A 5591-nucleotide genomic window follows, 5' to 3' on the forward strand; every position below is an offset into this window, starting at 1 on the left:
AGATAGATAGATAGAGAGAGAGAGAGAGAGAGAGAGAGAGAGAGAGAGAGAGAGAGAGAGTCCTGGTGTGGTGCTGTGGGCTTATTTGTCAGACTGCAAAGTCATTTGAAGTGTAAGCGGTGATTCAAGCTCACCAACTGTTCTTCGGAAACCCTATACAGGGTCACTATGGGTAAGAATTGACTCAATGGCACTTAACAACATACACACACATACAGGAGCTATGGTAGCATAGTGGTTATGAGTAAGAGTGCTAATCTCATGGTCAGCAGTTCAAAACTACCAGTGGCTCCAAAGGAGAAAGATGAGACTTTCTGCTCATCTAAAGATTTACAGCTTCAAAAACCAAACAGGGTCACTATAAATCGGAACTGACTCCACAGCACATAACCACCACCATATATATATGGTGGTAGTTATGGGCTATGTGCCATGGAGTTGGTTCTGACCCATAGCAACCCTGTACAGGGTTTCTGAGGCTCTAAATCTTTAAGGGAGCAGAAAGCCTCATCTTTCTCCCATGTAACGGCTGGTAGTTTCGAACTTCTGACCTTGTGGTTCGCAGCCCAATTCGTAACCACTAGGCTATCAGAGCTCATATATGTATATTGTTGTTGTTAAGTGCTATTTAGACAGTTATGACTCATAGTGACCCTGTACTGAGTTTCCAAGGAGCAGCTGGTGAGTATGAACCACCAACCTTGTGATTAGCAGTCCAGTGCTTATCCTTCAGCACCACATCAGAATACACATATACATACATTTTAGGAAAACCCAATACCCTACTCCTATTTTTAAATTACAAAAGTAAATAAAGAAAATTCCTTCTCCTGTACTCTCCTTATCCCAGACCCTCTTACTTGACTTCTTGATTCCTTCTGCTTCAACACTTCAGTGATTCCCTTGATTTCTACCCTTACATCATCCCTACTGGAGTCTCTGTTGGTGCTGACAGTTAACACTTCAGCTGATAATCAAAAGATTGGAGGTTTAAGTCCACCCAGAGACTCCTGGGAAGAACGGCCTGGCCATTTCCTTCCAAAAAAATCAGCTATTGAAAACCCTAAATACTCTAAAATACATGGGGTCTCCCTGAGTGAAAATAACTCAAAAGCAACTGGTTTACTGGCCACCAGTCCTATGGCTGCCTCTCACCTCCCTGTCACTCTTGATCATTCACAACCTTTAATTTCTGTAAGTTCCCACTTCCAGTACCCAGGATGAAATCTCCTTTTTATTCCCAATTACTCCTCTGCCTTTCTCACGGTTACTGTGAGAAGGAAGTTCACTCTCTGTTACTGTGCAAATGAAGCTAAAATGAACACTAAAAACTAAAGTATAAACACCAGGCACATTTTCACCTAAAACCCACTGTTTACAATACCAAAGACTTAAGTGGTGATGTTCCTAATAAGAAGCAACAAAGTTCCTGCTATGAGTTGAAATGAAGATAAAAAAGTTGGAGAATATGTCATCATTACCAAAATTTCTGTTGTCAACCAAGAGGGCATATTGTGGTTGTTGTTAAGTGTTAAATTTGAAGGAGGTCATTATATATGAACTACCTGATTGACACCTGAATTATGCAGTTGTTGTTGTTAAGTGCTGTTAAGTTTGTTGCAACTCATAGTGAACCTGTATTCGGTTTCTAAGGAGCAGCTGGTGGGTTTGAATTGCTTACCTTGAGGTTCGTAATACAATGCTGATCCTATAGTGCCACACCAAGAGTCTAAGAGGATATATAAAAACAAAATAAAAGAATTTCTGGTCTTGGACTTTGCCTTTGTCCTAGATTTGTCATAGATTCATTGTGACTAACTTTGCACAGAGCAATTTAGCTCCATTGAATTAGATAATACATTAAGTACCAAAATTTTTTATTCCTTTTCCTGCCACTTGGCCAAAAATGGTACCACCATTCTAACTTAATCAGGGAGATTGTGAAAAGTTGCTAGGAAACAGGGAAGTTCCTTATCAGCAATAATAATAAGCCAGAGCAGACTCAGATGGTGACCAGTCTGTGCCAGTAAAACACAAACATCCTTGGGAATAAAACCATGGAAAAACCACCACTACCAAACACCCTGTCTGAGTTCTGGGATCATGGGCAACTAACTTATTTTTCTGAATTTTCTACTATTTCCTAAAGGAACACATGCTACTTCTATAATAAGAAAATTACAAATAATTTTATGACTGTTTTTACAATGCCTTGAGAAGTGCATTGACACAATAGTGGCATCGAAGGACTCAATCATACCAACGAAAATGAAGTGGTTCTAGACCAGGTAACAAGTTCTTATTATCATATTTAAGTCACCGTGAGTCAATATCAACTTGTTAAGTGTCACCGAGTTGGTTCCAACTCATACCGACCCTGTACAGGGTTTCTGAGGAGATGCTAGTGAGTTTGAACTTCCAACCTTTCAGTTCAAACCAACCTTATGGTCCAATGCATTATCCTGCAGCACCACACCAAGATTCTAAATGAATAACTCCATCATTACCTCTATGGATATGAGAACTCCAGATGCATCCTTGTGGGAATGTTACCTCGTAACTCAGAAATACAAATCACAGTTTTTATCAAGGGATTTTGCCCTACCTGTTTGTCCCCTTTGTTACAATGGAAGGCTTGTGTTCTACAAGTTCCATTTGCAACAATGAGGCCTTCTACTGCAGAATTCAAATATGACCTTGAATATATTCCTTTTGAGTTTAGAGACCATCTCAAGAATAGATTCGATGTGTTGAACACCAGTGACTAAAAGGGCAGAGATGTCACTTTGAAGATGAAGGTACACCTGACCCAAGCCATGTTCTTTTCAATTGCCTCAGACACACGTGAAAGCTGAACAAGGAATAAAAATGAATGCAGAAGGATTGATGCCTTTGGATTATGGTATTGATAAAGAATATTAAATATATTATGGACTGCCGAAATAACAAACAAATCTGTCTTGAAAGAAATACAGCTAGAATGCTTCTTAGAAGCAAGGATGGTAAGACGCCACCTAGCGTACTTTGAGTTTATTATTTAGAGGGACCAATTCCTAGAGAAGGAGATCACGCATGGCCAACAAAAAGGAAGAAGGCTTGCAACGAGATGGGCTGACACAACGGCTGCAGCAATGGCTTCAAGCATAGCCATGGTGGTGAGAATGGTGCGGAGCCAGGCACTTTCATTCTGTGGTGCACAGGGCTGCTCTGAGTTGTGACCTGATGGCACCTAAAAACAACCTGGTGTGGCGCTGTGGGTTAGTGCGCTGGACTGCAAAGCCAGTATGAACTGCAAGGTTGTCAGTTCAAGCTCACCAGCCGCTCCTTAGAAACCCTATACAGGGTTGCTATGGGTCAGAACCAACTTGATGACACTTAACAACAACTACTGGGTAATTCATGTGTCAATCAGGTAGTTCACATATAATGACATCCTTTGAACTTACTCCCTGACTTATTCAAGAAATGAAGCTCTTCTGAGACCCCATAACCTAGTTGTGATAAGCTTGAATCCAAAACATTTTTAAATGTATATATGTTTAATCCTCATTGTACTTAAAACAAGAAGCCATGGGGGATTAGTGGTTAAGTGTTCAGTTGATAATAGTTCAAACTCACCAGCCACTCCATGGGAGAAAGATGTGGCATCTATGCTGTGGAGTCGGTTCCAACTCATAGCGACCCTGCACAGGGTTTCTGAGGATCTAAATCTTTATGGGAGCAGAAAGCCTTCTCTTTCTCCCACGGAACAGCTGGTAAGTTGCAAACTGCTGACCCTGAGGTTAGCAGCTTGATTCGTAACCACTACGCTACCAGAGCTCCATCTGTAAAGATTACAGCTTTGGAAACCCCATGAGGCAATTCTACTTTGTGTTAATTTGGTAGCTGTGAGTTGGAATTAATGCTACAACATAAACATTACATTTAAAATGAGTATCATTGCCATTTGTTTTAGATTTTGTTGAACCATGTGCTCATTGGCCCATAACTATAACAAAAAGGAAATTTTGTAATGATAATTAACAGAAAGAGATATTTTAACTTCTGTCAGATTTCCATGTGTTTCAGTTATAACATCAAGACTTTGAGCACTGTGGAGGCTGCTGGCTACCTAAGAAGGTGCGTTGCAGATCACGTGTAAGTTGTGTGCCTATTGAGTCCGTTCCAACTCATAGAAATTCTAGTAACAGAATAGAATTGCCCCATACAGTTTCTTAGGCTATGTCTCTAGAGGAGCAGATTGCCTGGTCTTCTCTCCCTCTAAGCTGCTGAGTGTGTTCAAACTGCCAGCCTTTTGATTAGTAACCAAGTGCTTAACAATTGTGTCACCAGGGTTCCTTATTGGGGACCATTATAGTAGCTATCTCATAAGGTCATGTTGTTGCTGTTAACTGCCATCAAGCTGGCTCCAATTCATGGCAACCTTATGTATAACAGAATGGGGTCCTTGTGGTTGTTGTTAAACCACAGAGTCGATTCCGAATCTTAGCAATCCTGTACAGCATTTCCTAGAAGCAGCTGGTGGGTTTGAACCACCAATCTTGTGGTTTGCAGTCCAGTGCTGATTCAACCATGCCACACCTGGAGTCCAGTATGGGGTCCTAGTATAGATTATTTTCACTAACAGAGATAAAGAGCAGAGAGTAAATGCTGCATAAGTAATAGTCCCTGCCTTCTTGGGAATGTAGATGTCTGTGAAAGTCACATGTCCTCATACCCTCAGTACCTGCTTCTCATACCCCCAAGCAGCCTCTAAACCCTAGAAATTGGTGTTACAATGAAGTTGATTTTCTCCAAACTTGGGAATCATCTCTTAAGGTCTGGGTTTAGCTTGTTCATTGATCCAAATATTCATTCAGAGAAATCTGACTTAGGTTTAAATCCCATCCTTATCACGTTATATCTGGAGGCCCATACATCTATCTATAACATGGGATCAACACCTACACTCTAAGATTGTTTTGAGAATCTGAGTCAGTGTGTCCAAAAATAATATAGCACAACTCCTGGTATGTCACAGATGCTTCATAACTTGTCAATAATAGGTTTAACATTATGATTTTGAATGTTGAAGATGGTGTCCAATTTAATGAATGTTCTCATGATGTTGCCATGGAGAAAAGGTGAGATATGCTTCTGAGAACCTTCCTGGTCATCCCTAGAGGAGACAGCAGGGAGAACAGCTCTTTGAAACACCTAAAGCTCTATATGAACATAAGGTATAACTGTTGATTTCAATTTCTTATCCAGATTCTAGCAGATTCAGAAATGCTGCCTAGAGGGGAATGAACAGCTTACTAAATGTGACAGCCCATTGTACACTAGTGGGGGAAACATGACAAATATCCAGTCACCAGATGTGATGTGTGTATTACTACACATTCCCAAAACCCAAAGCTACATCTGCAAGCTAAAGCCAGAACAGTCAGGAGTCTGGCAAAATCAGTTGTACCAGCAGAGTGCCCTTGGGAAGTTGCTGCGTATGTGATTGTCAATCTACCTTGTGTAGACTTCCCTTAACTTAATTATTTGATTTATGAATGGTCGATGTTATTGACCATCCAGCCGCACCATAAACCCTTCCACTTAAT

Source organism: Chrysochloris asiatica, unplaced genomic scaffold (genome assembly GCF_000296735.1).
Source record: "Chrysochloris asiatica unplaced genomic scaffold, ChrAsi1.0 scaffold00206, whole genome shotgun sequence".
NCBI classification, from domain to species: domain Eukaryota; kingdom Metazoa; phylum Chordata; class Mammalia; order Afrosoricida; family Chrysochloridae; genus Chrysochloris; species Chrysochloris asiatica.